General features: G+C 27.1%; 1 pseudogene; it reads left to right on the top strand.

The window, feature by feature from the left end:
* Positions 1-274: 274 nt before the first annotated feature.
* Positions 275-1,559, top strand: LOC108841348 (RING-H2 finger protein ATL11-like; annotated as a pseudogene).
* Positions 1,560-9,692: the final 8,133 nt, after the last annotated feature.

Genomic DNA, 9,692 nt, shown 5'->3' on the forward strand with positions numbered 1-9,692 from the left:
TTTGTTCAAATTTAATAAATAAATTTTATGTTATATGAAATTTTATGTTATACCTTTTATTGATTGAATAACGGTAAAATAAATAATTAATATAATTTTTTGGTTTAAAAATTAAATGGTTTTAAATTTATATGCATGATCCTAAACATCATCTATTAGAAATTGGATAGTGTATATAACATATTAATTAGTTATGATGCAAACATCTTTTAAATAGTGACATTGTTCAAACATCAAAGCCAACCTACCACAAAGGCCCATTGTAACGCAGCCTCAAATCTCAGCAATGTTTCTCTTGTTCTTATCGTATCATCTCCTCTGATAATCATACCAGTATTGGTAATTTTCTTTTCTTCAAAAATCAAAAGCAGATACGGTAGTTGCATAGACTGAAGTCTCACGCCGGGCTAAAGCTTGGCCCTCATGAACCCCAGAGGTCTCACTCGTTCAACCACTGGTCATCATGGTTCGATATTACAGCTACACCTCTTTCTGCTAGTCTTCTTCGGCCACGCTTTGGCTCAAGACACTTATGACGATTCAGATATGTATGGAGAAAGCTATCGGTTGGACCCAAACATGATAATACTCATGTTTGTCCTAGTCAGCGTTTTCGTCACCCTTGGGGTTTTCTCCATATATCTCCGTAAGTGGCTCGAGCGATTCATTGGGATGAACAACTCACACTACCTCGGCGCGGGGGATACCAGACTTTCCCTGAGCGGCCCGCGGGCGCGTGGAATTGACGAATCAGTCATTGAGACTTTTCCAACGTTCCGATACTCAACGGTGAAGATGATCATGATAAGCAAAGAGGCCCTTGAGTGTTCTATTTGCCTAAACGAGTTCGAAGACGACGAAACGCTGCGTTTGGTTCCTAAATGTTGCCACGTGTTCCATCCTGATTGTATAGATGGTTGGCTCCATTCTCACGCCACATGTCCTCTATGCCGTGCCAATCTCGTCCCCATACCGGGAGAATCGTTTGTTTGTATCCAGATACCCGGTTTAGCTGATGTTGCTCCTGGTTCTGAATCAACCGGTGATAGGATTACTGTTTTGGGTTCTCCGGATGCAAGATTGATTGATTCGGTTGCATTGACCTGTAATAACCAGACTATGCCACGTAGATCTATGTCTAGCGGATGGAGCTTAGCCGGAATTTTCACCGCCGGTCAACATGAGGGGAATCTCGACCGGTTCACGCTTAGGTTACCGCAAGACATTCACAAAAAGCTCGTGGACCCAAGCTTTTCAAAATGCCACGTGACGTTTCCTCAGATGATGAGTTCAGCGAGAGGGTACAGAAACCTAGAGACTGATGCAAAGTATTTCTACCATGAACGTACGGTTTGACCAAGATGGTCGGTTAGACCGTAGACCATTCTCCATAACTCCTCCGTACCGGATGTTCGATAAAATCACCGTTCGATTGGTTGTTTATTGAAAAGAACACGGTGGACGTTCCGATCACCTTCGCTCCGGCCATGATAGCCCGTCAGTAGACCAAGTTGTGTAATTGTTTATCTGAGGAAGTCTTACATATTTGTTTGAATTCTTCATCTTCAGTTTTAATGTTGTGGAACGAGGTCACTTTGTTTTTTTTTCTATACTTTTCGTCTAAACTTCCTTATATCTCACCTAGATAATGCTACTTGCAAAAGGAAATATCACTAACCAAACTAGTTTTTCTGAGACTATTGATTATACTGACTATAGATTATACTGAGACTATAGATTTACATAAGAAGTTTTTGATATCTGTGTTCAAAGACTTTTCTGAGACTATAGATTATACTGAGACTAGATTACATTTTATACAAGAAACCGTTTATTTGTTCACATTCACCGCATTTACACAATCCGAGTTCTAAATTAACATAAGATTAGTAAATCTTATAGATTACAGTTTAAACTAGAAACCCTTTTATTTATTCAACGTCACAATCTTGTCAACGCCAACGGGATCAATACTATCAATTTTGGATCATGCTCCATTGATAGATAAATGTATGATCTAATTATTAATATTATTAAAACAAAATAATCATCATTTTTATCTCTAACCACGTTCTATTAGTTTCTGACAAAAACAGTTACTTTTTTTAAATCATCAGTTACGTTTCTTTTTTTTACTATACGGTTATTTTTTTTCCTTCAAAATCTAATTCATTGATTTGCCTTTTATACATAATCTTTCAGGAATGTGGGTGGTTTCTGATATAGTCATGTGTTAACGGCAATCTGTATTCTTAATAGGCTACCTAACTGCCATGAGTTGAACTGTTCCTAAGGAGTGTGATGGTTGTTTCTGAAAATCAATGGTCAAATTTGCGGTGCAAGAACATACGGATTCTGAAACTTATAGTGGTGTTGCGGCGGTGATGACGTCATTTGGTATATGACAACCATTGTTTCTCAGCTTATTATGGTTGTAATGAATTACTTCAAAGCCACTTTGTAAAGCTTTTTGGGCTTAAGCAATGAATCAAATATAGGATAAAAAAATATTTTCTCTAAATAGTCAAACGAATGTAGATAGTTGAAAACTGTAAAGTTAAGATATCTTAAATAATATTTTGTTTTTGGTCAATTATTATAAAGTATATAGAATTCTGCCAAAACTCTCGAACATCAAAATTTAAATACATAAATATGATTGGTCACAAAAATATTACATACAAACAATTCTCAAATATCAATATAATCAACGAAATGTCATAAATATAATTTTTTTTACTTTAAATATAAATATTAATAGGTCATAATCCAAAATTAATAGTATTGATATATTAATATATCAAATAAAAATTTATCTATTGGTTCTCTATGTCATAATTCTTTTCGAGTTATATAGTAAAAGTGTGATTAAAATTTAAAAATTACAAATCAAGTTAATTCGTTGTTATGTACAATTAAAAATATATTATAAAGTCAACTTATTTTTTTACTAAAATACTATCGGTTTTACTGGATTTTACTGGCTAATCAATAAAAGTTAATAGGTTGATGGCATGATTTTCTGGATTTAATTAGCGTTTTAATCAAATTCAAAACAAATGCGCACACGTTTACTGATACGACTGCGGATCCGACTCGGGTATTTTGACATTGATTTCATATGATTTCTAAAACTCTAATTAAACATAATAACTATCCTAATCACTGTTTAAAAGATAAAATGAAATTTAAAACAAGTGAAAACAAATAATCAAAACAGTTAGATATATATGATTATATATATGTTCTATTAAATTAGAAACATAAGATATTGATATAAGTTTAGCCTAGTTATTTTAATAGAATAGATTAAAATCTTTTACTAATCATTTAAGAAAAATATTTTACATAAATATGATTACAAAGAAAACACACAAATATGATTAAGAAGTACAAATATAAAAATTAAATTCCTAAAAAAATATAAAACCAAAAATATACCTGAGAGGCGGGTCAGAATCTAGTTATAATATTAAATTATTAACAATAAATTTTGTTAAAATATTAGTACGTAAAAGGATCCAGTTGGATCATTTTTAACTGATTCTGGAACATTTAAAACTATATTGACTTTTGTCCTTGAAATCAATTATACTATTTATCCTCTATATACTAAAGCGCAAGTCGCTTGGCAAATGAAAAAATGATATGTGGACAAAAATTAATAAAAGTTAATAAAATTAGGGGAAAAAATCATTTAAACAAAATAATGAAACAAAGTTAAAAAAAAACAGGAACCGTATAACAGTTTTATTTAGGACAACCAATGATTCTTTTCTTTGCCCACGATCCTTTTTTCATACTCTATAACCTCTCATATTCGTTAAACAGACAATAGAGAAATTCCCAACTGATTTGAAACAGAGAATATCAAACTCATTTGATCCTTCTTTCATCTGAAAACCCTAATTGATAGTTGGGTCCGTACATATCAAATGTCCCGAGCCAATGCAGGGTTCGATTTCTATTTAATTGGATCTTCTTCTTTTTAATATTTTGTAACTGGATCTTAACAACCCATATTTTCCAGTGACACTATCTCCCTTCTTTGTACATATTTTTTAGCTTCAACGGAGCACTACATGGCGAAGAAGATTTCTCAAAAAAAAAATTTTTTTGTTAAACTGTAAATATCATTAGATGAAAAGTAAGATTATACAAAAAATCTTAAAACCGAAACCATCTTGGCAAAAAACAAACTAAAAAACAAGATGGAACAGAACATCAACAAAGGGTGATTACACAACGCTGGAAGTTCAACCAGATAAAGAGACTATATGACGAAAAAGAGAGAAAGAAGAGGAAGACAGAAAACATACGAAACATGCAAACGTTGCAATCAAAAAAGGTAGATGCGTTTCTTTTAATTCACACGAAAGGATCAGATTGTTAAATTGTTTTCCTATTGGTTTATGCATGGTCATAGGGTAGAGAGGAATATGAAGTCTTGGAGATGGAAAAACCGCTGACATGGGAAGGTTAAATCAATTCTAAAACAAAATTAACAGAGGTATATATTATATGGCAACTATATTTTTGTTATCTTACCATTTAGACAAAAAATATTTTTTTTTTATTATTGCAGTGTTTTTTTTGCTTAATATTACTGCAGTCTTGCAATACAATTTTTTTTATGTTATAACAATACACATGCAATGATAAAGACATTATTTTCCCACTCTATTGCATCAACGAGACAATCAAATTCGTCAACGATTTTGTTGAAGACTTTGTTCTTGAAATATATATACATGACACTTTTTAGTTATATAAAACAGAAATTTGGTGTTATTAAATTTGTAAGCCAAAAAATAATTTCCATGCGAAGCATGGGATCAATACTAGTTACAGTATAAATTATGACATGGCTATATGGATGACTCTAAAGTAGGCAGTTGTGTTTTTCTTTTGGTAAAAAGGGCAGTTTTTTTTTTTTTACAATAGCCCTTTGTGATTGGTAGGTTATACCAGGAACTATAATAGACGGTTTTATATAAATTATATTTAGAGTTGTCAATTTTAATTTTAACACATAAAATTACAAGGAATATTTATACTATTAAAACACTAACCATTTCACATGATTTTTTGAAGGTACCGATGTTTCATCAAATGAAGAAGATTATGAGAACATAGCAAATCCTGGTGATAGAAGAAGTGCACTAGATGATGGAGTGAAGAACAGATATGAAAAGACAGTTTCTGTTACACAGGTTAAAAGTTTAAAATTGGGGAAGAAAATGAGTTGAATATGTATAATTATTCAAGGGTACAATGGTATTTTGCATATTAAAATTTAGTGGTAAAATTGGTTAAGGTACAGTTAAAAATTGGTACAAAGAAAATGATATTTTTGGCAATTTCCCATGTTTATGTTATATGATATTGAAAATATTAAGAATAACATATATTATACATAAGTTGATGTTATAAATAATTGTGAATGTCCACATATTATCTTAAAACACCAAGATAAATATGCCACTTCATCATTTTATTTATTATTATTTTTCAAATCAAGATTTTCAAAAACTATTACTTTCGAAATAAAAAGATATATTAAATTTAGCCAACAAAAGAAGCAAAATCATTAAAGGTATCAGTTGGATATAGAAACTAAGGCTATATGTTATTTAATTTTAAAGTGTTAACATATAATTTACGAATAACATTATAAATATAAAAAATCAGCATCTTAATTTGATATTCTACATTTCAATTTCGAAACTTTATTTCACTAACAAAATGAAAGTAAAATTTATTAAAAATAACTAAGTTTGTACATAAACTAAATATTTGAAAATCAAATATAGATTTTTAACTAACAAAAAGAATAAACTATTAAAAGAAATCAAATTAAAAAATATTCATGTATGTAAAAATAAAATAAAATAAAATACAAAAATATATACTGAAAATGTAAAAAGTTATCTTAAAAGTTAGATTGCTATGGATACTAACTTACTTAAAACTTAACATAAAAAGAGTTTAAAAAGAAAAAGAAAAAAAGAAAATTATGTCCACCACTTTTTACCTATATTCTATTAAAATATTTATATATAATTTGAAAATACAAACAAAATATGCCAAATAGTCATAATAGTTTAGTATTTTTATAAATCTTACAACTTATAAAAAAATCTATGAAACTAAATTTAAAAATATTAATTAAGATAAAAATAGAAAAAGTAATTAACTTGGTTTTTAATATGCTAACCTTCAAAAATTAAAATCAAAAAAATTGATAAACTTTACGTTAAAGTATGTTAAGATATACAAATAGCTTATACATCAAAATAAAATATTTTATTAAACTGAAATTAAATGGTTTATAATACATTTACAATTTTTTCTTAAAAGAAAGGTAAAAATAATCCACTTGTGTAAGACACATATTGTTAATTAAACCGTTTTAATGTGTGTTCGAAATGCTTTTTATCAGTAAAATGAAATATAGTTGTTTACTCATCGACAATTAAAATTTTAATAACAGCGACAACCAAACAGAAGAAAATTATGGAGAATATTCAATTAGAGATTATATTATCTAAGAATACAATAAACTGAAAAAATGAAATTTTAACAAACTTCTAACCATTAGAAAAAAATCTGTAAATTAATAAAACATAATATTCCTAGACTTTCATACAAAAATAAATAATAACATCTAACAACTTACTTTAAAATGGTAATTATTATAGTAAAATGGAAAATCAAATCAAAAGAGTAATACTAACCAAATATGCATATTTTAGGTATAAAAGCCAAACTACATTTATTACTAAAATAAACTGGCAAGTTAGTGTTAAAATAAAATTCATTGACAGCGCCACATAGGATATTAAACGACCGAGCATAATATGACAAGTCAACATACTAATTTATTATTTTTTAAATGTTAATATATACAAAAATAATTAAAATAAAATAAAATTATTATTCCATACATAACTTAAACCAAAAAAATAAAGTTTTTATAAGTTACTTAAAATTGCAAACTATTATACTAAAATTTTAATATTAACAAATCCAAAATTTATTTATACTAAAATAAAACTGTAAGTTAATTATATAAAATGGAAACAAATCCAAAATATGTTTTTGGATTAAATATTTTAAAATAAAATGAAATTTCTATTACACATATAAGTTAAATAAATATTAAAAATTAAAAAATTACTTAAAATGGTAACTATTATAGTAAAATTAAAAATGCATATTTTAGGAGTAATAAATCTAAATTACATTTTATACTAAAATGGTAAAATAATGTTAAAATAATTAAAGTAACAAAAATATAAACATCTAAAAACATGCACAATAAAATCAGAAACTATATTTCCAGAAAATATATTTTAAAATTAAACTAAATTACCATTACATATATAAGTTAAACTATGAAAATTAATATAAAATTTAACAACTTAATTTAAAACTGTAATTATTATAGTGGAATGGAAAATCAAAGCAAAATAGTAATATTAACCAAAAATACATATTTTTGGTATAAAATCTAAATTACATTTAGGGTTTAGGATTTAGGGGGTTGAGTTTATAAATTTCTATAAATAATTTAAAGATTCATAAATGATTTGGACGAGCTAGTTTAGTATTTTTCTTCAGAAATTTAAGGTATTTATAAAAAAAAACCATTTTAACAGTAAATTTTAAAAGTGGTATCACAATTTGTGGTAAAACTAGAATTTCTCCTTAATTAATTGGTATTGTGTTCCACAAACTTGTATTCAGTGAGAACAATCTATCTATTTTCACATTAAAATATAAGTTGTGGTTATAATTTTTTTTATAATTTAAAATATGTTTTTAAGTTATCAATAAAAATATGTTATATTATTATTATTCTAATTTTTTAAAATTCTTGGAAATTTTTCATTTAATATAAAATGATAAATTATATCAAGATTACAATGAATTGTTTATCTATGGGACCTATTAAATTTTGGTTGGGTGTATCAATTACAAAAACAATTATTAAATTATGTTATAGTTTTGAAAAGTATTAAACTTGTTTATATGACAAATCAAACTTACATTATTTATTTTACCATATATCAAATCTATTTTAATTATACAATTACACGAGCTTTAGTACTATAATAATAGTTAACTAGATCAAGTAGAAAATAAAATACTATAGATTCTTTATATTATTATTTTAGCAGATAAAAATCATTTAGAATTAGTAAAAATTCACTATATTTATTTTCACTATAACATCTAACAGAAACTATTTAATATTAGTTAAACTTCATCAAAATAATGATAAATTTTTTAAACTAAATTTTATAATATATCATATATATATAAATAACTAAATAAAAGTTTCTCAAGTACGTTTGTACACACAATATATATTAGTGTAGTGAATTAAAAATTTGGCAGAAATTGTATTGCACATTCGCCATTAGTGTCTATCGCATGTTGGCTGTTGCATATACTTGCCAGAAAGTCATTTAACATGATAATAAGTTTACTAATTAAATTGTAATAATAAATAAAGAGGCATGCACATGAGCTTTTGTTTTCCATGCAGCTTGGTTAGAGCTCATTAAATTTGCCTAATTATATCAAAACCGAATGTATGCTTTTATTGTTTCTTTTCTAAACAAATTGAAGATCCTAATGAATCAGTCTAATCCTAGGAAATATAATGGAACAAAAAAAAACAGAAAAAAATAGAGCATATTGCAAGAATTCGCTGTTAAAAGTGCAAGCTGTAATTATATGTTTCAGAATCCAACTTAATAATTTTCTATATGAATGTACACATTAATGAAAAAGTTCAAACTGATTTTGTGATTTTTCAAAAGTTAGGTTGATGATAGTAGGTATTGTACTAGTAGTATGTAACACTGCAAAATAATAAAACCATAAATCATTTATATAAAATCTATAGAGTTACAATATCATTGAGGGAAACAATTCTTCACAATTTATGAAGTTTTTTAAAAACTGTAATTTTCTAATCCCAATACCATAAGTTTTTTTTTTAATTTATGAATTTTAGAAGTATTAATTAGTTTTATGTTTTGATATTTATATCCTAACAAAATTTTCTCTTAATTATATAGAGTTTGATTTAATATATTTCATCAAAAGAAATAGATGAAAAATAAAATTAATTTTAAATATATATAAATATATTATTAAATAAATATTTTAAAAAATTATAATTTAATTTAATTTTAAATTAAACATTGTAAGCAAATAACAAAATCTAAAAACTACCAAAAATTTATTTTAAAATATAATTTAAATTTTAAAACTTTTATCTTTGCAAATGATGTAGGAAAACATCTAATCTCTTATGAAATGGTAATTAATTCCAACATGCTGCGTCTTTTTATGGAAAATGGGATTAGCTGCCCATATTAATCGCTCAAATGTTATCACAATGAACCGGAATTCGTTTGTCAAAGAAGACGCCAAATATAGTCAGTAGATTCTTCAAACAAGTCAACTCTTTGATTGTATCCGACATTGCTTTGTATTCTGCCTTCGTTGACGAGCCAGAGTACGTCTTGTTTGAATGTTTTCCAAGAAACCGGTGACCCACCCAACTGAATAAACCAGGCCGTTAAAGATATTTATGTGATGAGACATGCTCCCCAATCTGCATCACACCAAGCACTTAAGTCAAAGCCTGCCTTGCCTTAAGTAATATTATATGT

Source organism: Raphanus sativus, chromosome 2, assembly GCF_000801105.2.
Source record: "Raphanus sativus cultivar WK10039 chromosome 2, ASM80110v3, whole genome shotgun sequence".
In the NCBI taxonomy this organism is placed as follows: Eukaryota; Viridiplantae; Streptophyta; class Magnoliopsida; order Brassicales; family Brassicaceae; genus Raphanus; species Raphanus sativus.